Consider the following 26,634-nt stretch of genomic DNA (forward strand, 5'->3'; position numbering starts at 1 on the left):
TTTAACCCCTTAGTGACCACCGATATGCCTTTTTATAGCGGTCACTAAGGGGTCTTAGGCTGGGCTGCTGCTTTTTTTCGACAGCCCAATCTAAGCGCTGCACAGGTTCCCCGTGCAGCGGGGAGCAGAAGCCCAGCTCTCTAACAGCCCGGACCGCCCGCTGCATGTAAAGTGCTGACAGAGGGAGCGGACTCCCTCTGTCTCCCATCTGCACCCCACAAATGCGATCGCGGGGTGCCGATGTGTGTGAAGGCTGGCTGGGGTCTGATTTAGACCCCAAACCAGCCTAAGTACTGTAGTTTCCAGCAGGCTGTGCCTCTCTGGCGCAGCCTGCTGGTCAATGTCAGTATAGCACTGACATTAAAATGCAATCCACTATAGGAATAGTGCATTGTATTTTAAAATCAATCAGAGTGTTATCTGTTATAGTCTCCTTGTGGGACTATTAAGTGGTAAAAAAAAGTAAAAAAAAACCAATTAAAATTCCAATAAAAATAAAATATGTTTTTTTCCATAGAAAATACACTTTTCAATAAAAAAAATAGCAAAAAAAAATCTCCCCAATATAATTGCTATAGCTGCATTCGTAGAAACGCGCACTACATAAATATCATGTAAATTTTCCCCTACAGTGAATGCGGAATGCAAAATTAAAAAATAATTATAGAATTGCTAATTAATAATTTGTTCCTACAGAAAAAACGTAATCACAAGCAATCAAAACGCGTCATTAACCCAAAAATGGTACCAGTAAAAACAATAAGTCGTCCCGCAAAAATTAAGCCCTCACACAACTCCATAGAAAGAAAAATAAAAAACAATGGGTCTTGGGAAGCAGCAATGCAAAAAGATTTTTATTACTTTTAAAAAAGAGGTTTTATTGAACAAAAGTAGTAAAACAGAAAAAAATAACTATATGTATTTGGTATCACTGTAATTGTACTGACCCTGAGAATAAGATATTATGTTATTTATACTGAAAAATGAACCCCGTAAAATTTATAACGTAAAAGCTCTCAGAAAGAGTTAATAAAAGTTTATCAAAAAGTTATGTGTACCCCAAAATGGTGGCATTAAAAACTATTCACGCTAAAAACAAGCCCTCATACAGCTATATAGATGGAAAAATAAAAAAAGTTATAGCTCTTGGAAGGCGACAATCAAAAAAGGAAGAAAAACGCTTGGTGAGTAAGGCCCAAAACAGTCTGGTCACTAAGGGGTTAAAACAGGAATCTGAAGTTGACTTTGATACCGGCCGGCACCGAAGCTGACTTCGAATTCCTGTTTTAAAATGTTTTTAAAGTCGTAGAATCAAAGCCTGAAGTTATTCACTAGGGATCAGTGATGGTCAGTTCGCAGTGTACACATGCGGGCTGCCATATTTAGTAAGGTAGACCCGTCCGGCGATGCACAGGTAAGCCCTTACCTGTGCCTGAGCCGCGAGCCGGTCTGAAATCAAATGCGGTCACCGGGAGCAGGCAGTTCCGAGAAGGGGGCCTTCATCGGGCTGTTCTCGGAACTGCCTGCTCCCGGTGACCGCATTTGATTTCAGACCGGCTCACGGCACAGGCACAGGTAAGGGCTAACCTGTGCATCGCCGGACAGGTGAGTCTACCCTACAAAAGATGGCAGCCCGCATGTGTTCGCTGGCGAACACTGCGAACTGACCATCACTGCTAGGGATAAACGAAGAGAGCTTTGGATCCTAGATCCGAAGTCGCTTTGCTCAAAACTTTGGTTTAATACAGAGTACAGAGATCTGTCTCCGTACAGCATTAAAATGTACGCCCTCCGAAGAGGCCGTACAGCATTAAACTGAAGTTTTGAGCAAAGCGACTTTGGATCTAGGATCCAAAGCTCTCTTCGTTCATTCCTATTATTCCCCAAAGTCTCTTGCTACTTCGGACTTAACTAATTTTGTCTTTGCCAAACATATACGTTTTGATATTGTATGGAGACAGGTCTTTGTACATTATTAAAACAAAGTGTTAGAATGAATTAACTTCGAATCTATGATCCAAAGCTCAACTTGCTCAACATTACTGACAGCATTATGTCAGTGTAAGGCCTCATGCACACGGCCGTTGAGCGGCCGTTTCGTGCATTGGGGACCGCAATTGCGGTCCCCAATGCACGGGCAACATCCGTGCAGCGGGCTAGACCCATTCAACTTGAATGGGTCCGTGGTATATCCGCACCGCAAAAAAATGACGTTATATTTTTTTGGGTTGCGGAACCACGGAAAGAAACACCACGGAAGCACTCCGTAGTGCTTCCGGTGTTCCGTTCCGTGACTCCATTCCGCATCTCCGGAATTGCGGATCCACTCAAGTGAATGGGTCTGCATCCGTGATGCGGGGTGCACACAACCGGCGGTGTGCATGAGGCCTAATTCAGTAGATTTCAGAACTCTTAGGCTGGGTTCACACGAGCGGATGCCGTGCGTGGCATCCGCTCCGTGAAAGAGTGCCAAGACCCGATGCAGACTGCAGAGGCACGGAGCATTAACATGACTGATAATGCTCCGTGCCTCTCTGTGATCTGTTTACTACGAAATCACAGTTGTCACTGTGATTTTGTAGTAAAGAGATCACAGAGAGGCACGGAGCATTATCAGTCATGTTAATGCTCCGTGCCTCTGCAGTCTGCATCGGGTCTTGGCACTCTTTCACGGAGCGTATGCCACGCACGGCATCCGCTCGTGTGAACCCAGCCTTAGGGTCTGTTCACACAGCTGATTTTCAAAATACATGTGTAAAAAATCAATGCTGAATCCAAGCAGATTTTTATGAATCAAAATTACGTTAGTTTTGTGATGCGTTTTCTTAAAGCGTTTCTTGATGCAATTTTTGGTGTGCCTATCATAAATGGTGCGTATTTTCTGCTTCCCATCAATTTGAATGAAAAAATCAGTGCTCATTCTGCCCCAAGATAGGACATGCTTTTACACGCTTCTTTTTTGCATGTGTAAGGCTACATGCACACGAACGTTGTTTGTTTCCGTGTTCGTTCCATTTTTTTTGAGGATAGGATGTGGACCTATTTATTTCAATGGGTCCGCAAAAAATGCAGACAGCACACCGTGTGCTGTTCGCATCAGTATGTCTGTTCCGTAGCCTCGCAAAAGAACTAGATCATGTCCTATTCTTGTCCGTTTTAGGCATTGTTACAATGGATCCGCAAAAAAAACTAATGGCATACGGATGTCATCCATTTTTTTTGCAGATCCACAAAAAAACCACATACGGTCGTGTGCATGTAGCCTAAAAAGGAAGCAAATGCTGCTTCCCATTGAAATGAATGTTAGGCCTCATGCACACGACCGTTGTGTGCATCAGTGGCCGTTGTTCCGTGATTTTCTGCGGACCCATTGACTTTCAATGGGTCCGTTGAAAACTCGGAGAATGCACCGTTGTTCATCCGCGGCCGTGATCCGCGTTTCCTGTCCGTCAAAAAAATATGACCTGTCCTATTTTTTTGACGGACAACGGTTCACGGACCCATTCAAGTCAATGGGTCCATGAAAAAACACGGATGCACACAAGATTGGCATCCGTGGTCCGTGGCCGCAGGCTACTTTCACACAGACGGATCCGCAGATCCGTCTGCATAAAAGCTTTTTCAGAGCTGAGTTTTCACTTCGTGAAAACTCAGATCCGACAGCATATTCTAACACAGAGGCGTTCCCATAGTGATGGAGACGCTTCGAGTTAGAATATACTACGAACTGTGTACATGACTGCCCCCTGCTGCCTGGCAGCACCCGATCTCTTACAGGGGGCTGTGATCAGCACAATTAACTCCTTAGGTGCCGCACCTGAGGGATTAATTGTGCGTATCATAGCCCCCTGTAAGAGATCGGGTGCTGCCAGGCAGGAGGTGGCAGACCCCCCTCCCCTGTATTTAACTCATTGGTGGCCAGTGCGGCCTCCCCTCTCTCCCCCCTAATTAAAATCACCTTCCCCCATCATTGGTCGCCAGTGCGGCCTCCCCTCTTCCCCCCCCTAATTAAAATCACCCCCCCATCATTGGTGGCCAGTGCGGGCCCCCTTCCCTCCCTCTCCAGTATTATATTCATTGGTGGCCAGTGCAGCCTCCCCTCTCCCCCCCTCCCTAATTAAAATCACCCCCCCATTCATTGGTGGCCAGTGCGGCATCCCCTCTTCCCCCCCTAATTAAAATCACCCCCCCATCATTGGTGGCCAGTGCGGCCTCCCCTCTCCCCCCCTAATTAAAATCACCCCCTCATCATTGGTGGCCAGTGCGGCCTTCCCTTTCCCCCCCTAATTAAAATCACCTTCCCCCATCATTGGTGGCAGCGGAGAGTTCCGATCGGAGTCCCAGTTTAATCGGTGGGGCTCTGATCAGTAACCACGTGTACATGACTGCCCCCTGCTGCCTGGCAGCACCCGATCTCTTACAGGGGGCTGTGATCCACACAATTAACCCCACACCTGAGGGGTTAATTGTGCGTATCATAGCCCCCTGTAAGAGATCAGGTGCTGCCAGGCAGGAAGGGGAAGACCCCCCTCCCCTGTATTTAACTAATTGGTGGCCAGTGCGGCCTCCCCTCTCCCTCACTCCCTAATTAAAATCACCCCCCCATCATTGGTGGCCAGTGCGGCCTCCCCTCTTCCCCCCCTAATTAAAATCACCCCCCCATCATTGGTGGCCAGCGCGGTATCTGTGGATGGCACACTGTTAATAGGGATCTGTGAATGACACTGTTAATAGGGATCTGTGGATGGTACACTGTTAATAGGGATCTGTGGAGGACACTGTTAATAGGGACCTGTAAATGGTGTACTGTTAATTGGGATCTGTGGATGGTGTACTGTTAATTGGGATCTGTAGACGACTTTAAAATGATATTGAGGGGTGCTTGACTCTGCTTCCTTATTAACGTACTGTTCCCTAACGTAATATCTATATACAGGCACAATCAACACTATGTCTAACAATACAATACTATGAAACCTACATCCAATCAATGTACAATTGCATTACCTACACAAACACACGCCAGCAGCAACCCCTCCCCCACCTAGCACTAACTGTTCCTATGAATATACAGTACAGACCAAAAGTTTGGACACCCCTTCTCATTCAAAGAGTTTTCTTTATTTTCATGACTATGAAAATTGTAGATTCATACTGAAGGCATCAAAACATTGAATTAACACATGTGGAATTATATACATAACAAACAAGTGTGAAACAACTGAAAATATGTCATATTCTAGGTTCTTCAAAGTAGCCACCTTTTGCTTTGATTACTGCTTTGCACACTCTTGGCATTCTCTTGATGAGCTTCAAGAGGTAGTCCTCTGAAATGGTCTTCCAACAGTCTTGAAGGAGTTCCCAGAGATGCTTAGCACTTGTTGGCCCTTTTGCCTTCACTCTGCGGTCCAGCTCACCCCAGACCATCTCGATTGGGTTCAGGTCCGGTGACTGTGGAAGCCAGGTCATCTGGCGCAGCACCCCATCACTCTCTTTCATGGTCAAACAGCCCTTACTTTCAAAGTTTTCCCAATTTTTCGGCTGACTGACTGACCTTCATATCTTAAAGTAAAGATGGCCACTCGTTTTTCTTTACTTAGCTGCTTTTTTCTTGCCATAATACAAATTCTAACAGTCTATTCAGTAGGACTATCAGCTGTGTATCCACCTGACTTCTCCTCAATGCAACTGATGGACCCAACCCCATTTATAAGGCAAGAAATCCCACTTATTAAACCTGACAGGGCACACCTGTGAAGTGAAAACCATTTCAGGGGACTACCTCTTGAAGCTCATCAAGAGAATGCCAAGAGTTTGCAAAGCAGTAATCAAAGCAAAAGGTGGCTACTTTGAAGAACCTAGAATATGACATATTTTCAGTTGTTTCACACTTGTTTGTTATGTATATAATTCCACATGTGTTAATTCATAGTTTTTATGCCTTCAGTGTGAATCTACAATTTTCATAGTCATGAAAATAAACAAAACTCTTTGAATGAGAAAGTGTGTCCAAACTTTTGGCCTGTACTGTATATATATACACACTTCTGGCAGATCTGTGGAATACACATTGTTATGGGAGGATCTGTAGATGATATGCTGTTATGGGAGGCAGGGCCGGTTTTAGACAAAATGTGGCCCTGGGCAAAATCAAAAGTGGGGCCCCAAATCTTGTAATAATGTACTAACAACAGGCGCGCTTTCCCCCGGCGGAGGACGGGGAAAGCACCCTGGTCTAATAATGAGCCACAGCCTGTACTAGGCTTCCAGGCTGATTATTAGTATATCCCAGTTCAGGCCACTAGGTAGCAGCACTGAACTGTGATATAGTGATTTCTATATTAACGGAGCAATTTCAATTATTCTGTATCAGTTGCAATCTGATGATTGGAAGTTGTGGTCCACTTGGTAACCTAACAAAAATAAAAAGAAGTTTTGAAAATATAAAAAAAATAAAAAAATTCAAATCACCCCCTTCCCCCCCCCAAAAAAATAAAAAAAATATGGGCATCGCTGCATGCAAAAATGCCCATACTGTTAAACTATAAATATAAAGTGATTAAGTCATACACACCCCAAAATGGTATTGTCAAAAATGGCAGAATGTCTCGCAAAAAATGAGCCCCCACACATCTCCATAGACATAACTATTGTCATATATCTAAGTGGAGGACCCACCCTATAAAAAAGTTATGAGGGTCTGACTATCGTGATGAAAAGAAAAAAATATTTTTTTCCAAAGTGAGTCCTAATGTTTATAGCACTGACTGAGGTTGGGATTGCTGCTGTGAGGGTGCCTACAGAGTTCCTCAGCGGGGGTGCTGTTAGGTTTGCCACCTTTCCCAACAAAAAATACTGGTTACACAAGTTAAAAAGGTTGGCATGGATTAATATGGGTTTTATTTGATCATATTTTACGTTTTGCTCTATTTTTTCAATAAAATTAAACTTTTCACCTGTGTATTTAAGTTTTATTTAGCCTCTGTTTTTGAAATGTTTCTGCTGGGATTTGAACTCACAACCATCTACATTAAAAGCAAGAACCTGAACCACTGTAGCTATAGAGCTCCATGTTACACTGCTTTAAATATATTATGGCTAAAAACCTCAGTAGTAGTTTCCCATGTATTATGCATAATCATATATATCAGAGGTATCATTTTTTATATATTTTTTAGTAATTACATATTTATTTTGTGCCATACATTTTTTTACAAGTATTAAAAAAATATAAAATGATGCTTCTGCTGTATATGAATACCTAATACATGACAAACTACAATGAGGTTTTTCTGCAGCAGTTTAACATTAAGCTCTATAGCTCAATGGTTAAGGCCCTTGTCTTTAACCGCCTCCGGACCGCCTAACGCAGGATTGCGTTCCGGAGGCGGTCGATTCATTCCTCTTGGACGCTCCGGCGCGTCATCTCGCCAGACGCGAGATTTCCTGTGAACGCCCGCACACAGGAGCGCGCGTTCACAGGAACTGCAGGTAAACAAGCTGATCTACAGCCTGCCAGCGTTAATAGGGACCTGTGAATGGTGTACTGTTAATTGGGATCTGTGGATGGTGTACTGTTAATTGGGATCTGTAGACGACTTTAAAATGATATTGAGGGGTGCTTGACTCTGCTTCCTTATTAACGTACTGTTCCCTAACGTAATATCTAGATACAGGCACAATCAACACTATGTCTAACAATACAATACTATGAAACCTACATCCAATCAATGTACAATTGCATTACCTACACAAACACACGCCAGCAGCAACCTCTCCCCCACCTAGCACTAATTGTTCCTATGAGGTAACAAGTGTTAAATAAGGAAAGGGTTAACCTGCGTAGGCAGGCTCACCCTTCTCAGAAAGGGAATCTTAAAGGGTATATATATATATATATACATATATACAGTACAGACCAAAAGTTTGGACACACCTTCTCATTCAAAGAGTTTTCTTTATTTTCATGACTATGAAAATTGTAGATTCACACTGAAGGCATCAAAACATTGAATTAACACATGTGGAATTATATACATAACAAACAAGTGTGAAACAACTGAAAATATGTCATATTCTAGGTTCTTCAAAGTAGCCACCTTTTGCTTTGATTACTGCTTTGCACACTCTTGGCATTCTCTTGATGAGCTTCAAGAGGTAGTTCCCTTTAATGGTTTTCACTTCACAGGTTTAATAAGTGGGATTTCTTGCCTTATAAATGGGGTTGGGACCATCAGTGGCGTTGAGGAGAAGTCAGGTGGATACACAGCTGATAGTCCTACTGAATAGACTGTTAGAATTTGTATTATGGCAAGAAAAAAGCAGCTAAGTAAAGAAAAACGAGTGGCCATCACTACTTTAAGAAATGAAGGTCAGTCAGTCAGCCGAAAAATTGGGAAAACTTTGAAAGTAAGGGCTATTTGACCATGAAGGAGAGTGATGGGGTGCAGCGCCAGATAACCTGGCCTCCACAGTCACCGGACCTGAACCCAATCGAGATGGTTTGGGGTGAGCTGGACCGCAGAGTGAAGGCAATCATTCGCTGGCAGGCTGTAGATGCGATTTTTTTAACCCCTGAAAGGTATATTAGACGCTGTTTTGTTAACAGCGTCTAATATACCTGCTACCTGGTCCTCTGGTGGTCCCTTTTGCTTGGATCGACCACCAGAGGACACAGGCAGCTCTGTAAGTAGCACCAAACACCCCTACACTACACCCCCCCTGTCACTTATTAACCCCTTATTAACCCCTGATCACCCGATATTAGACTCCCTGATCACCCCCCTGTCATTGATCACCCCCCTGTAAGGCTCCATTCAGACGTCCGTATGTGTTTTGCGGATCCACGGATCGGATCCGCGGATCCGCAAAACACATACGGACGTCTGAATGGAGCCTTACAGGGGCGTGATCACCCCATATAGACTCCCTGATCACCCCCCTGTCATTGATCACCCCCCTGTAAGGCTCCATTCAGACGTCTGTATGTGTTTTGCGGATCCACGGATCCGCAAAACACGGACACCGCGGATCCGCAAAACACGGACACCGGCAATGTGCTTTCAGCATTTTTGCGGATCCGCACATTGCCAGAACTATATAGAAAATGCCTTTTCTTGTCCGCAATTGCGGACAAGAATAGGACATGTTCTATAGGCTCTACAAAAAAACGCAGTGTTCGCCTGATCAGGCCTGATCTTGTGCGCACACTTGCGTTCAGTCCGCCCCACCGCAGTGACAGAATTTATTTGTTTTCTGATCACACCGTAACATCGCTGCGGCGCTATAAAAAGATCACTTTTGAGGGGCATGGCGAGTTCATAGAAGATTTTTTTGTCACAAGTTAGCGGAAATTGATTTTTGTTTTTTGTTTTTTGTTTTTTCTTACAAAGTCTCATATTCCACTAACTTGTGACAAAAAATAAAATCTCACATGAACTCACCATACCCCTCACGGAATCCAAATGCGTAAATTTTTTTAGACATTTATATTCCAGACTTCTTCTCACGCTTTAGAGCCCCTAAAATGCCAGGACAGTATAAATACCCCACATGTGACCCCATTTTGGAAAGAAGACACCCCAAGGTATTTCGTGAGGGGCATGGAGAGTTAATGTAAAATTTAATTTTTTGTCTTTTTGTCACAAGTTAGTGGAATATGAGACTTTGTAAGAGAAAAAAATAAAATAAAATAATTTCCCGCTAACTTGTGCCAAAAAAAAAATATTCTAGGAACTCGCCATGCCCCTCACGGAATACCTTGGGGTGTCTTCTTTCCAAAATGGGGTCACTTGTGGGGTATTTATACTGCCCTGGTATTTTAGGGGCCCTAAAGCGTGAGAAGTAGTTTGGAATCCAAATGCGTAAAAAATGCCCTGTGAAATCGTAAAGATTCTCATTGGAATTTGGGCCCCTTTGCGCATCTAGGCTGCAAAAAAGTGTCACACATGTGGAATCGCCGTACTCAGGAGAAGTAGGGCAATGTGTTTTGGGGTGTATTTTTACATATACCTATGCTGGGTGAGAGAAATATCTCTGTAAATGACAACTTTTACATTTTTTTTATACAAAGTTGTCAATTTACAGAGATATTTTTTCTCACCCAGCATGGGTATATGTAAAAAATACACCCCAAAACACATTGCCCTACTTCTCCTGAGTACGGCGATACGACATGTGTGACACTTTTTTGCAGCCTAGGTGCGTAAAGGGGCCGAAAGTCCAACGAGTACCTTTAGGCTTTACAGGGTTGCTCACAATTTAGCCCCGCCCAAAATGCCAGAACAGTAAACACACCCCACAAATGACCCCATTTCGGAAAGTAGACACCCTAAGGTATTCGCTGAGGGGCATATTGAGTCCATAAAAGATTGAACTTTTTGTCACAAGTTAGCGGAAAGGGAGACTTTGTGAGAAAAAACAAAAAAAAAATCAATTTCCGCTAACTTGTGCCAAAAAAAAAACAACTGAATTCCAAAATGACCCCATTTTGGAAAGAAGACACCCCAAGGTATTTTGTGATGGGCATAGTGAGTTCATGGAAGTTTTTATTTTTTGTCACAAGCTAGTGGAATATGAGACTTTGTAAGAAAAAAAATAAATCATCATTTTCCGCTAACTTGTGACAAAAAATAAAAACTTCTATGAACTCACTATGCCCATAAGCGAATACCTTAGGGTGTCTACTTTCCGAAATGGGGTCATTTGTGGGGTGTTTTTACTGTCTGGGCATTGTAGAACCTCAGGAAACATGACAGGTGCTCAGAAAGTCAGAGCTGCTTCAAAATGCGGAAATTCACTTTTTTCTACCATAGGTTGTAAACGCTATAACTTTTGCGCAAACCAATAAATATACACTTATTGCATTGTTTTTATCAAAGACATGTAGGACAATAAATTTAGAGAAAAATTTATATAGAAATGTAGTTTTATTTGAAAAATTTTACATCTGAAAGTGAAAAATGTCATTTTTTTGCAAAAAGTTCGGTCAATTTCGTTTAATAACAAAAAAAGTTAAAATGTCAGCAGCAATGAAATACCACCAAATGAAAGCTCTATTAGTGAGAAGAAAAGGAGGTAAAATTCATTTGGGTGGTAAGTTGTATGACCGTGAAAGTAGTGTAGTGCAGAATTGTAAAAAGTGGTCTGGTCATTAAGGGGTTTTAATCTAGGGGGGCTGAGGTGGTTAATGTAGATGGTTGTGATCTCAAATCAAATTAAATACACATGAAGTTACGGATGGAGTAGAGTTAACACTCCTGTTTTCTGAGATTTCTGAGTTGTTTATCTAATCTAATCAAACACTTTCAATTGCTTTTCAATGGCTTTTGTCTCAAGATAACACGACAAGTTAAGAAATTTGAGTTAAGAGCTGGAGTGCTAACCCTGCTACATCTGTATAGCAGGGACTCCTAAGCTGGGAACCGGAGTCCTGACTCTTCAGTAACACTGTCTGAGTGACTGTTTAGCGATCTGCTGCCCCACATTCAGCGGCACCCCTTAGAGGATGGCCCAGTTTGCCCCCCCCTAATGCTGGCCCTGATGGGAGGATCTGTAGATGACACACTGTTATGGGGATCTGTGGATAACATACTGTTTTGGGAGATCTTTGTATGGCACACTGTTATGGAAGGAAGGGGTTAGGTCAAGAATCTGGCAGGGGGGGGGGGCCGTTTCAATATTTGCCTCAGGCAGTAGGAAGGCTATGTGCTTCCCAGCCCCTGGTCACAAAGCACTGAAGGAAGGGGGGCCCAAGCTGAACTCTTGCACCAGGGACCATGAGCCTTTAGCTATGCCCCTGGGGGTAACTGACCACACACAGGGGACATGGAGTTCACACAGCACACACAGAGGACACACAGAGCTGGCAGAATGTCCAAAGATCCTCCCAAGCCATCCACAGTCCGAAGTTCAGGCTTTCAAGGGTGGAGGTAAATATAAATGATGGTGTTCTGTTCCAGTATCTGTTCTGTTCCAGTATCTTGCATTGTGTATTGTTATGCTCCTCTCCCCCCCCCTCTGTTTTCCTGTTTTCAGGTTACTAGTTAGTTTTGCCTAGCCACTCCCTGTTTTCGCAGTGATGCCTTGCTCATAGTGTGCTCAGCTTCTGAGTAGCAGCATCCATTTTCTGAGCTAGGCGTTTATTGTTGGCATAATTCTTTTACCATCTGGATTACCCTGCAACATCTTGTAATACAATCTCTGGATTAAAAGGCTACTTGATTAACGCCTGGGTATCTGATGCGTAAGCTGTAAGTGGAGAAAGTCAAATTCAACAAGTCACTTCTGTGCGCAAAGAGGTTACTCTACAAAGGTGCGTGATTGTATATAGCTGACTTTCGAAATGCCACAGATGGGGTTATGTTAGCTCCACACACACACAGAATGTCCTTACATTGGCAGATTCTCAGTCGTGGCCTGTATGCTGGTCTTAGTTTAAAGTTTGCTGACATAAAATGGCAAATTTCTGGCATAAATTACCCATGGTCTGCATAGGCCCTGCCCCACCCTCCTTCTCCTTGCCCACACCTCACCAACTTTTTTTTTTAAAGTTACACATTTTTGAGCAAAAGGGGGACTTGCACCAAAATTTGCATAGATACCCCAATAAATTCCCCCAAAGTAGAAAGTAACATAACTTTTTATATAAATTATATGCAGCTCTCATTGAATTTACAGGGATTGTCCCTGAATGACAAATTAACAATTCGCAGGATAAGGGCTTACTATCTGATTGGTTGTGGTCTAACTATGGGAACTTCCGCAATTCACAAGAACAGTTTTCTTGTTTCCCCTGTTTGAAAAGAGCTGCGGCTGAGCATGCACAGTGCTGCTCCATTCAGACTCTATGGGACAGCTGGAGACGGCAGAGCACTTTACTAAGCTGTCTTTTGTGGTCTGTATGCTTGACTGTAGGGAGACAGGAACCCCATTCTTGTAATTTTAGCAGTTGGAGCCACATCAGTCAGACACTTATAACCTATCCTGTGGATAGTGATAAGTTGAGATTCTGCAATAAACCCTTTAATAACAAATCTTTCTACACAGCCCTAAACTCCCTCTAGTGGTGGTGAACACAGACAGGTAGAATGTTGTATAACTATGGCTGTGCAAAGGGAAGAATGAGATCTGAGAAAAAATTCTATGACTGAAAGACAGAGCTCTGACTATATAGAAATATTATAAAATATGTCAGGAAAAAAAAGGAATACTTTCAGTTCTAGTCATATTTCTGCTACTTCATGGTCAATGTGAACAAATTGTAAGAATGAGTAAATGTAAAATATTTGGGTAGTACTATATCTCATTGTGAAGAGCGACATAACGGGATTATCCAACCACTACAATGTCCCTCCTAATGCCTGGGCCCCTCTTACTGGGCATACTTAACCCGCTCCCTGGCACCTGCATCGCTTCTAATGCCCCCAAGGGCGATGGGGGAAGCAGCCAATCGCAGGCCGCAACAGTGACAAGCCTCCCTAGCATCACCTGCGATGCTAGGGAGACTTGTTCCAGTTGCCAGATGTTTTGATCGCAGGGGAGATGCAGTGCGGTCGTGCAGACATTAGAAGTGATGAGGATGGCAGGGAGCAGGGTAAGTATGACCAGTATGAAGGGCACGGGCATTAGGGAAAACATTATAAGAGTTGGATAACCCCTTTAACCAGTGTCAAAAGCCTTATAGGCCAGGCAATACTCTTCCGGAATACTGTGAAGAAGGTATGCAGGTATTAGCATATCCTATAATTCAATGTTCGCCCATTTAAACAGGCCTTAAACATGCTAAGCATAATAGTTTAGCCAGCTAAAAATACGATGAACAGTATTCCAATCTGTACAAATACGCCTTTTTGATCAATCATATCTTCCAGCAAGCACAAAAAAGTATCCTCTCCTGTTGATATGCATAGATCCACACCTCACTGAAGAATTAAGTAAAATGGCTGCTGTCAGGGAGAAAAACAGCAAGGGCACATTGTGATGTCATCATCCCTGATTGTAGCCACACTGGAATACTGGGCGGGATCCTGCTTATGAATTCCTGGACCAGATAGGGCAGGTGCAGTGATGCTAAGGACATTCGGTACTAGCACAGAAGGTTGATTGGACAGAAAGGTGCATTGTCAATCTAACCTAGACAAAACTCCTTAAAAGATTTGATGTCCCATGTCCGTTGGTGAGTTGCAAATGCTGAACTGACCTGACCCTGCATTATAGTGGCAAAGAAACAATGACCATAAAAGGCTTAACACCATCGGTGGCATCTTCTTCCCCCAGTGTTAAAACAGCTGGCCCAAAGGGAACTCTCGAAGTTTAAATGGCTATACCATCAAAAACAGGTAGGAAGGGATTGCAAAAATACGCTGAACAGTATTCCAATTTTCACAACAGCATATTTTTCAATTAATCGTTTCTTCCAGCAAGCAGACATGATATGCTGAGTCATATAAAATTATCCTCACCTGTTGATATGCACACATCCAAACCTGACTAAAGAATGAAGAAAAATGGCTGCCGTCAGGGAGAAAAACAGCAATGGCCCATTGTGATATCATCATCCATGTCTGCTAAAGGGTTCCATTGTGAAACACTGAGTGTTCCGTCTATTAAAATTTTCATGGAGACTGCCATATTGATTTTCAGAAGGAGGGTTCAATTGTGACACGCTGTGTGTTCAGTCTATTGACATTTTCATGGGGGCTGCCATATTGATTTTCTGGAGGCTGCCATTTTGATTTGCAGTTAAAAAGAGCTTGCAATTCAATGAATTTGCACAGTTGGTAAGAGTTTATATTACAACAATGTTATTCAGGAAGAAAGATATCAAATGTTTGAGCAATACTGATTGTAGCCACACTGGAATACTGGGCGGGATCCTGCTTATGAATTCCTGGACCAGATAGGGCAGGTGCAGTGATGCTAAGGACATTCGGTACTAGCACAGAAGGTTGATTGGACAGAAAGGTGCATTGTCAATCTAACCTAGACAAAACTTTTTAACTCCTTAAGGACTGGGCTCATTTTCACCTTAAAGGGAACCTGTCACCAGTTTTATGGTGTCCTAACTAAGGGCAACATAAATAAGTGACTGATTCTCTTAGCAAAATGCTGGGTCACTATCTTTAATTGACCCAGTCAATCTGCCAACATTTTGTATTGAAAAGCTCCAGCTCATAATGATGAGTCCTGAATATTCATGAGCTCCTGACTCTTCCCGCCTACCTGCTGCTGATTGACAGTTACAGTTGCAAGAAAAAGTATGTGAACCCTTTGGAATTATATGGATTTCTGCACAAATTGGTCATAAAAGGTGATCTGATCTTCATCTAAGTCACAACAGTAGACAATCACAGTCGGCTTAAACTAATAACACACAAATATTTAAATGTTACCATGTTTTTGGAAACATTGAACACACCATGTAAACATTCACAATGAAGCTGGAAAAAGTATGTGAACCCTTGTATTTAATAACTGGTTGAACCTCCTTAGGCAGCAATAAGTTCAACCAAACGTTTCCTGTAGTTGCAGATCAGACGTGCACAACGGTCAGGGGTAATTCTTGACCATTCCTCTTTACAGAACTGTTTCAGTTCAGCAATATTCTTGGGATGTCTGGTGTAAATCGCTTTTGTGAGGTCATGCCACAGCAGATCAATCGGGTTGAGGTCAGGACTCTGACTGGGCCACTCCAGAAGGTGTATTTTCTTCTGTTTAAGCCATTCTGTTAATTTACTTCTATGCTTTGTGTCGTTGTCCTATTGCAACAGCCATCTTCTGTTAAGCTTCAGCTGGTGGACAGATGGCCTTAAGCTCTCCTGCAAAATGTTTTGATAAACTTGGGAATTCATTTTTCCTTCGATGATAGCAATCCTTCCAGGCCCTGACGCAGCAAAGCAGCCCCAAACCATGATGCCCCCACCATCATACTTCACAGTTGGGATGAGGTTTTAATGTTGGTGTCTGTGCCTCTTTTTCTCCACACATAGTGTTGTGTGTTTCTTCCAAAAAACTCAACTTTGGTTTCATCTGTCCACAGAATATTTTGCCAGTACTGCTGTGGAACATCCAGGTGCTCTTGTGCAAACTGTAAACGTGTAGCAATGTTTTTTTTGGACAGCAGTGGCTTCCTCTGTGGTATCCTCCCATGAAATCCATTCTTGTTTAGTGTTTTACGTATCGTAGATTCGCTAACAGGGATGTTAGCATATGCCAGAGACTTTTGTAAGTCTTTAGCTGACACTCTAGGATTCTTCTTCACCTCATTGAGCAGTCTGCGCTGTGCTCTTGCAGTCACCTTTACAAGACAGCCACTCCTAGGGAGAGTAGCAGCAGTGCTGAACTTTCTCCATTTATAGACAATTTGTCTTACCGTGGACTGATGAACAGCAAGGCTTTTGGAGATACTTTTATAACCCTTTCTAGCTTTGTGCAAGTCAACAATTCTTAATTGTAGGTCTTCTGAGAGCTCTTTTGTGTGAGGCATCATTCACATGATGACAATGCTTCTTGTGAAAAGCAAACCCAGAACTGGTGTGTGTTTTTATATGGCAGGGCAGCTGTAACTGACACCTCCAATCTCATCTTATTGATTGGACCCCAGTTGGCTGATACCTCACTCAAATTAGCTCTTGGAGATGTCATTAATCTAGGGGTTCACAAACTTTTTCCACCTGCACTGTGAATGTTTACATGGTGTGTTCAATAAAAACATGGTAACATTTAATTCTTTGTGTGTTATTAGTTTAAGCAGACTGTGATTGTCTATTGTTGCGACTTAGATGAAGATCAGATCACATTTTATGACCAATTTGTGCAGAAATCCATATCATTCCAAAGGGTTCACATACTTTTTCTTGCAACTGTATTTTCCATATGAATCAGCAGAAGGTGGGCAGGGGAGTGGCTATAGCTCTGAATAAAAAAAAACGCTAGACTCAATGACATCACGCTGGACTCAAATCAGCTCATTAGCATGCGGCATGTGGCATCTTTGTGTGTATATTATGAGGTAACCATCTGTCACACCAGTAAGTGAATACATCTAAGGTACTTATTAGTAGTAAATGATTGTATATAATTAGTTAGATTATAATCAAATATCCACATGACAGGTTCCCTTTAAGGACCAGGCCATTTTTTACAAATCTGACCATTGTTAATTTATGTGGTGATAACTTTAAAACGCTTTGACTTATCCAGGCCATTCTGAGATTGTTTTTTCGTCACATATTGTACTTCATGACACTGGTAAAATGGAGTCAAAAAAATTCTTTTTTATTTATAAAAAAAATACCAAATTTGCATAGAATTTAGAAGTTTAGAAGCAAATCTTGAAATGTTTCATAAATTTTCAAAAACCCACTGTTCAAGGACCAGTTCAGGTCTGAAGTCACTTTGTGAGGCTTATATAATAGAAACCACCCAAAAATTACCCCATTCTAGAAACTACACCCCTCAAGGTATTCAAACCTGATTTTGCAAACTTTGTTAACCCTTTAGGTGTTCCACAAGAATTTATGGAAAATAGAGATACAATTTCAAAATTTCACTTTTTTGGCAAATTTTCCATTAAAATAATTTTTTATCAGTTACAAAGCAAGGGTTAACAGCCAAACAAAACTCCAAATTTATGGCTCTGATTCTGTAGTTTACAGAAACACCCAATATGTGGTTGTAAGCCGCTGTACGGGCACACGGCAGGGCGCAGAAGGAAAGGAATGCCATATGGTTTTTGGATGGCAGATTTTGCTGGACTGGTTTTTTGACACCATGTCCCATTTGAAGCCCCCCTGATGCACCCCTAGTGTCATGACGGGGAGTGGGGGAAACCCCCCACCATGTGGTGTCAAAGGGTAAAAGGGGGTCAGCCTGGCCAAAAATTTGTAATAAGGTCACCTCCTACAACATCCCTAATCCTCTCCCTGACTCCTCACCGTATGAGCGGACCCCGATGGTGGGACGGCTCATGCAGCCTCTCCTTGCAGCCTGGCCTCAGATAGAGACTCCTGTTCCTCCATTACTGGGATGAACAGGTCGTCTCTTCCCTGCTCCTTGGTGTGGGATTACCAGGGCGACTTAGGGTCTTTAAGTATCCCGAGTATGAGTCGTCCTACCATCGGGGTCCGCTCATACGGTGAGGAGTCAGGGAGAGGATTAGGGATGTTGTAGGAGGTGACCTGCTCCCTTATTACTCATTTTTGGCCAGCTGACCCCCCTATTTACCCCGTCGTGACAGTATGACCACAAGGGTGGCCCTCACCGGACAGATGTTCTATGTCATCCCGATGTCTGCTTCCCTTCCTGTCCCTATTTGTATGTGCAGGGTGTTTGAATGTCTAGTTTGGTGTTATATGTCTGTTTGTGTTTTGTGTCATGTTTACTAGACATTCCCCTGTCTCAAGTTATTGCAGCTATGGTGTCCTGGGTTCCTTTGTGGTTCGTGGTGTGTGCTGTATCCTTTAATGTTGGTGTGGACACTAGCACTTGTACACGGGTTCCAGTCAGTGTGTCTATGGCAGGTAAGTGTGTTACTGGTTTCACTTACCTGCCATCTCCTTTAGCTGTATGTGTTTCCCTTTCTTGCAGCCTGGCCTTTGTTAGAGATTCCTGTTCCTCCGTGTTGTAGATGAACAAGTAGTCTCTCCCCTGCTCCTAAGTGAGAGATTTCCAGGGCGACTCAGGATATTAGGTATCCAGTGTATGAGCCATCCCACCATCGGGGTCCGCTCATATGGTGAGGAGTCAGAGAGAGTATTAGGGACGCGGTAGGAGGTGACCTGTTCCTTTATCACTCCTTTTGGCCAGGCTTATCCACTTTTCCCTTTGACCCCACTCCCCGCCATGACACCTAGAGTAGAAACTCTAAAAAAGTGACCCCATTTTAGAAACGACGGGATAGGGTGGCAGTTTTATTGGTACTATTTTAGGGTACATATGATTTTTGGTTGCTCTATATTACACTTTTTGTGAGGCAAGGTAACAAGAATTAGCTGTTTTGGCACCATTTTTATTTTTTTGTTATTTACAACATTCATCTCACAGGTTAGATCATGTGGTATTTTTATAGACCAGGTTGTCACGGACACGGCGATACCTAATATGTACACTTTTTTTTTATTTATGTAAGTTTTTCATGTTTTAGTGTTTCCATAGTCTGAGAGCCATTGTTTTTTCAGTTTTTAGGCGATTATCTTGGGTAGGGTATGATTTTTGCGGGATGAGATGACGGTTTGATTGGCACTAATTTGGGGTGCGTATGACTTTTTGATAGCTTGCTATTACACTTTTTGTGATGTAAGGTGACAAAAAATAGCTTTTTTTACACCGTTTTTATTTTTATTTTTTTACGGTATTCACCTGATGGGTTAGGTCATGTGATATTTCTATAGAGAAAGTTATTATGGATGCGGCGATACCTAATATGTATACTTTTTTTTATTTATGTAAGTTTTACACAATGATTTCATTTTTGAAACAAAAAAAATCATGTTTTAGTGTTTCCATAGTCTGAGAGCCATAGTTTTTTCAGTTTTTGGGCGATTATCTTAGTTAGGGTATGATTTTTTTCGGGATGAGATAACGGTTTGAATGACACTATTTTGGGGTGCGTATGACTTTTTGATCAATTGCTATTACAGTTTTTGTGATGTAAGGTGACAAAAAAAGGCTTTTTTTTACACCGTTTTTATTTTTATTATTTTACGGTATTTACCTGAGGGGTTAGGTCATGTGATATTTTTATAGAGAAAGTTATTACGGATGCGGCGATACGTAATATGTATACTTTTTTTATTTATGTAAGTTTTACACAATAATTTCATTTTTGAAACAAAAAAAAAAATCATGTTTTAGTGTCTCCATATTCGATTATCTTAGGTAGGGTCTCATTTTTTGCGGGATGAGATGACGGTTTTATTGGCACTATTTTGGGGTGCATATGACTTTTTGATCGCTTGCTAATACACTTTTTGTGTTGTAAGGTGACAAAAAAATGGTTTATTTAGCACTGTTTTATTTTTTTACGGTGTTCATCTGAGGGGTTAGGTCATATTATATGTTTATAGAGCCGGTCGATACGGACGCCGCGATACCTAATATGTATACTTTTTATTCATTTATGTATGTTTTACACAAAAACAGCTTTTTTAAAACAAAAAAAATGATGTTTTAATATCTACATATTCTAAGCCATATTTATTTATTTTTTGGGCTAATTTTTCGTGGGATGAGGTGACGGTTAGATTGGTACTATTTTAGTGGGCATACGCCTTTTTTATCGCTTGCTGTTGTACTTTTTGTGATGTAAGTTTATTTTGCACAGTTTTTATTTTTTATTTTTTACGGTGTTCATCTGAGGGGTTAGATCATGTGATATGTTTATAGAGCCGGTAGATACGGACGCGGTGATATCTAATATGTCTACTTACTATTTTTTTCCCTATTTTTTACCAATTTTTTTAACTTTATTTGGGGAAAATGACGTTTTTGTTTATTTTTACTTGAAACTTTACATTTTTTGGGGGGAAAATGTTATTTTTTCAACTATTTTTTTCACTTTATTTTTTGTCCCACTTTGGGACTTCAACTTTTGGGGGTCTAATCCCCTTTAGAGACAAAAAAAATCACAGAAAAAACTAAGATAAAAACATCCTGCACCGTATGATATACAATTGTGCGGATGTCCCTGGCCATATTATTGAAGAAAATCACAGAAATAAGATAATAATGCACTTAGTAAAGTAGATGCAAGCATTAAATATGGACAAAGTCCTCACTCTGATATGATAATATCTGAGACACTTAGCCAATATATTTTGATCAAAACACATCTGAGCCCGCCTACCAAGCGCCAAGGTGGTCTCAAGTCAGGCGGGTCCTACGCTAAACCTACCTAAGCCATTGGGCTTCTATGTTCAGGAGCGCAGACGCCGCACATATGGTGTGCTGCTCCTAGTCACCTCCATGTGCATCAAGCAACCAATGGGAGGAGGAGCAAGCACACCCATATGTACCTCCTAAACAAGGCGCTCTATTGGATAGGAAGGGCAAAAGTGCAGAGGAATGCTACTCCCAAGATAAAATAGGTGCGCATTCACACTTGAAGGTGCCACTACCTCAAGCAAATACTACATAGACAAAAAAATATTTTATCTTGGGAGTAGCATTCCTCTGCACTTTTGCCCTTCCTATCCAATAGAGCGCCTTGATTAGGTGGTACATATGGGTGTGCTTGCTCCTCCTCCCATTGGTTGCTTGATGCACATGGAGGTGACTAGGAGCACATGAAGGTGACTTGATTTTCTTCAATAATATGGCCAGGGACATCCGCACAATTGTATATCATACCGTGCAGGATGTTTTTATCTTAGTTTTTTCTGTGATTTTTTTGTCTATGTAGTATCTGATTGAGGGAGTGGCACCTTCAAGTGTGAATGCGCACCTATTTTATCTTGGGAGTAGCATTCCTCTGCACTTTTGCCCTTCCTATCCAATAGAGCACCTTGATTAGGTCGTACATATGGGTGTTCTTGCTACTCCTCCCATTGGTTGCTTGATGCACATGGAGGTGACTAGGAACAGCACACCATATGTGCGGCGTCTGCGCTCCTGAACATAGAAGCCTAATGGCTTAGGTAGGTTTAGCGTAGGACCCGCCTGACTTGAGACCACCTTGGCGCTTGGTAGGCGGGCTCAGATGTGTTTTGATCAAAATATATTGGCTAAGTGTCTCAGATATTATCATATCAGAGTGAGGACTTTGTCCATATATAATGTTTGTATCTACTTTACTAAGTGCATTATTATCTTATTTCTGTGATTTTCTAATCCCCTTTACAATGCATTCCAATACTGTATTGGAATGCATTGGCTGTATGAGTAATACAGTGTGTATTTCTCATACAGCTTCCGACCTGTGAGATTCAGGGGGCTGGATCTCACAGGCTTGTCATCGGAAGGCAGTGCCGATGCCTAAGGAAGGCATCGCGCTGCCTTCCATGCCATCGGGTCCCCCCTACAGCCCAACAGGGAACCAATGGCATTGCCGCCCGCCGCAACCTGTAAAAGCCTCTGAATTTACCTGCTGTTTGCGGCGATCGTTGACACAGGGGGGTCACGGGAGCCCCCTGTGCATTGACCCAAGGTGCCTGCTCAATGATTTGAGAAGGCACCTTGTTCCGATCAAAGCCTGCCTTAAGTACTGGGACATCATGCCGTAATGGTACGTCATGTGTCCGGAAGAGGTTAAAAGATTTGATGTACCATGTCGGTTGATGAGGTGCAGATGTTGAAATGATCTGATCTTGCGTTGCAGTGCCAAACAAACAATGACCATAAATGGCTTAACACCGTCGGTAGCATCTTCTTCCCCCAGTGTTAAAACAGCTGGTCCAAAGGAGAACTCTTGAAGTTTAAATGGCCATACCATCAGAAACAGGTATCAGAGTCATATAAAATTATCCTCAGCTGTTAATAAGTACACATCCAAACCTGAATAAAGAGTGAAGTAAAATGGCAGCTGTCAGGGAGAAAAACAGCATTGGCCCATTGTGATATCATCATCCATGTCTGCTAAAGGGTACCATTGTGACACACTGAGTGTTCCGTCTATTGAAATTTTCATGGGGAATACCATCTTGTTTTGCTGGGGGCGTACATTTAAATTTACAGTTAAAAAGAGCTTGCAATTCAATGAATTTGCACAGTTGGTAAGAGCTTATATTATAACAATGTTATTCAGGAAGGAAGATATCAAATGTATGAGCAATACTGATTTTAGCATCACTGCAATACTGGGCGGGATCCTGCTTATGAATTACTCAAACAGATAGGGCAGGTGCAGTGATGCTAAGGACATTCGGTACTAGCACAGAAGGATGATTGGACAGAAAGGTGAATTGTCAATCTAACCTAGACAAAACTCCTTAAAAGATTTGATGTCCCATGTCGGTTGGTGAGGTGCAGATGCTGAACTGACCTGACCCTGCATTATAGTGGTAAAGAAACAATGACCATAAAAGGCTTAACACCGTCGGTGGCATCTTCTTCCCCAAGTGCTAAAACAGCTGGTCCAAACGGGAACTCTCGAAGTTTAAATGGCTATACCATCAAAAACAGGTAGGAAGGCTTGTTTTTTCTGGGATTGCAAAAATACACTGAGCAGTATTCCAATTTTCACAACAGCATATTTTTGGATTAATCATATATTCCAGCAAGCAGACATGATATGCTGAACCATATAAAATTATCCTCACCTGTTGATATGCACACATCCAAACCTGACTAAGGGCTCATGCACACGACAGTATTTTGCGTTCAGCATACTGCCCATTTTTTGAGTTCAGTATGCGGTACATATACTGAACCATTCATTTCAATGGTTCAGCAAAAAAAAACTGAAGTGTCTCCGTGTGCATTCCGTTTCAGTATTTCCGTAGTTCTGTACCGTGAAAAGATAGAACATGTCCTATTCTTGTCCACAAATCACGGTGCTTGGCTCCATTCAAGTCAATGGGTCCGCAAATAAAATGGAACACATACGGAAATGCATCTGTATGTCTTCCGTATCTGTTGCGTTTTTGCGGAAACATCTATTGAAAATGTTTTTCTATGTATTTACTGTATAATGTATATGGCATACGGAAAAACGGAACGGAAAAACGGCAAGGAAACACAACGGAAACAAAAAACAGAACAATGGATCCATAAAAAACGGACCATAAAACACTGAAAAAGCCATACGGTCGTGTGCATGAGCCCTAAAGAATAAAACAAAATGGCTGCTATCAGGGAGAAAAACAGCAATGGCCGATTGTGATATCATCATCCATGTCTGCTAAAGGGTTCCATTGTGACACACTGAGTGTTCCGTCTATTAAAATTTTCATGGAGGCTGCCATATTGATTTTCTGAAGTAGGTTCCGTTGGGACAGTGGCGTTGCTAGGGCTGGTGTCACCCGGTGCGGTAGAAAATTGTGTCACCCCTTCCCCCCACCCCCTCCCCTCCATATATGGGGGCTATGGTGGTGCTACTGCCATAGGGGGCATCCGTTAGCTCAGCAGACCCCTCCCTAGCAGTCAGAGCCTGGTCTCGGGAGGGGCACTTCCAGATTATTTTCTGTCCGCCGCCACAAAACAATGGTGCTTATAGAACAGACTACACAGTGTAGCGGTATACTGTATATTGTGGGGCACAGTGTAGAGGTATACTGTATATTGTGGGGCAAAGTGTAGCGGTATACTGTATAATGTGTGGCACAGTGTAGCGGTATACTGTATATTGTGTGGCACAGTGTAGCGGTATACTGTATATTGTGTGGCACAGTGTAGCGGTATACTGTATATTGTGTGGCACAGTGGCGCGGTATACTGTATATTGTGTGGCACAGTGTAGGCTATATGTGTATAACAAACATATTTCACATAAAAACTTAGTTACTTGGCTTGGCCCTTGGGGATCTCGGACGCCACTTCAACACTTTGGCCGGGGGCTCGGCGGAGCTGATGTGCTTTATCCTAATGAGAAAGATTTCATAATAAGGATTTGGAGAAGGGGCAGAGGGGTCACAGAGCAGGGAGAGGCTAGTGCTGCTACTAGGGGGTCATACCATGTGGGAGTAATAAAACCCACCATAATGCCCCCTCCCCCTCCTAGTAGAAATAATTCTCCTTTTAATGTGACAGTGCAAAAAATACCCCCTTGTAATGCCCCCAGTTGAGCTAATGTCCCCATAGTGCCCCCATAATGTCCCAGTATAAAATACCCCTATATAGTGCCCCCAGTGAATTCCCCCATAGTGCTCCTTTCCCCCTTCTTCCTGCTAGTGCCCCCCATAATGTACCAGTATAAAATGCCCCATATATAGTGCCCCTGTAGATGCCCCTCAGTGTCCGGCCTCTGATAGGCTGCCGGCCTAGTGTCCCCCATAATTCCCCCCAATAATGTGCCAGTAAGTGTCCCCATAGATGCCCCCCCATCATGTGCCAGTATCAAATGCCTCTCTCCTCCCCCCCACATGTCCCAGTATCATAGTGCCATCTCCCATCCCCCCAATGTGCCAGTATGAAGTGCCTCTCTCCCCCCCCCCCACATGTCCCAGTATCATAGTGCCATCTACCCCCCAATGTGCCAGTATGAAGTGCCTCTCTCCTCCCCCCCACATGTCCCAGTATCATAGTGCCATGCCATCTCCCCCCCCAAAAGTGCCAGTATCAAGTGCCTCCCCCCCATGTCCCAGTATCATAGTGCCATTCCATCCCCCCCCCCCAAAAGTGCCAGTATAAAGTGCCTCTCTCCCCCCCCATGTCCCAGTATCATAGTGCCATGCCATCTCCCCCCCCTCCCCATGTGCCAGTATCAGGTGCCAACCCCCCTCCCCCCATGTGCCAGTATCAAGTGCCTCCTGCTCCCCCCATGGCAGTAACAGTCGGGTATTAAAAAAAATAAAATAAACACTTCTACTTACCTCCATGTCAGCGATGCAATGCAACCTCTTCCTGTGTCCCACCCTGTATGTCCATATATGGAGTTAGTGCTTGTGTATTTCAGAAAAGCTTCTGCTGGGATTCGAACCCACGACCTTCTGTATCAGAGGCAAAGCATCTAACCACACGGCCATAAGAACAGCCTTGCTACTGACTGAAAATATATGAGACTTCTACTGTTATAGCTGTACATCTATACACATGACAGCTGCCCTAACACACCCAGCACTGCTATATCTCTATATGACAGCTGTCCCAGCACACTCAGCTCTGCTATATCTCTATAAATGAAAGCTGCCCCAGCACACCCAGCTCTGCTACATATGATACACATGACAGCTGCACCAGCACACTCAGCTCTACTATATCTCTATATATGACAGCTGCTCCAGCAAACCCAGCTCTGCTATATCTATACACATGACAGCTGCCCCAACACACCCAGCACTGCTACATCTAATACACATGACAGCTGCACCAGCACACTCAGCTCTACTATATCTCTATATATGACAGCTGCTCCAGCAAACCCAGCTCTGCTACATCTATACACATGACAGCTGCCCCAACACACCCAGCACTGCTACATCTAATACACATGACAGCTGCACCAGCACACTCAGCTCTACTATATCTCTATATATGACAGCTGCTCCAGCAAACCCAGCTCTGCTACATCTATACACATGACAGCTGCCCTAACACACCCAGCACTGCTATATCTCTATATGACAGCTGTCCCAGCACACTCAGCTCTGCTATATCTCTATAAATGATAGCTGCCCCAGCACACCCAGCTCTGCTACATATGATACACATGACAGCTGCCCTAACACACCCAGCACTGCTATATCTCTATATGACAGCTGTCCCAGCACACTCAGCTCTGCTATATCTCTATATATGATAGCTGCCCTAACACACCCAGCTCTGCTACATCTAATACACATGACAGCTGCACCAGCACACTCAGCTCTACTATATCTCTATATATGACAGCTGCTCCAGGAAACCCAGCTCTGCTACATCTATACACATGACAGCTGCCCCAACACACCCAGCACTGCTACATCTAATACACATGACAGCTGCACCAGCACACTCAGCTCTACTATATCTCTATATATGACAGCTGCTCCAGGAAACCCA

At 42.9% G+C, this 26,634-nt stretch overlaps 1 long non-coding RNA gene across 1 annotated transcript; it reads right to left on the bottom strand.

Moving 5' to 3' along the window:
* Window positions 1–25,583, bottom strand: LOC121002670. The gene is made up of 3 exons (XR_005779305.1): window positions 25,574–25,583; window positions 11,043–11,052; window positions 1–140 (listed from the first exon to the last, which is right to left on the bottom strand). It is a non-coding gene; the product is annotated as an uncharacterized LOC121002670 (long non-coding RNA).
* Window positions 25,584–26,634: the final 1,051 nt, after the last annotated feature.

The sequence above is a fragment of the Bufo bufo genome, chromosome 5 (genome assembly GCF_905171765.1).
Source record: "Bufo bufo chromosome 5, aBufBuf1.1, whole genome shotgun sequence".
NCBI lineage: Eukaryota > Metazoa > Chordata > Amphibia > Anura > Bufonidae > Bufo > Bufo bufo.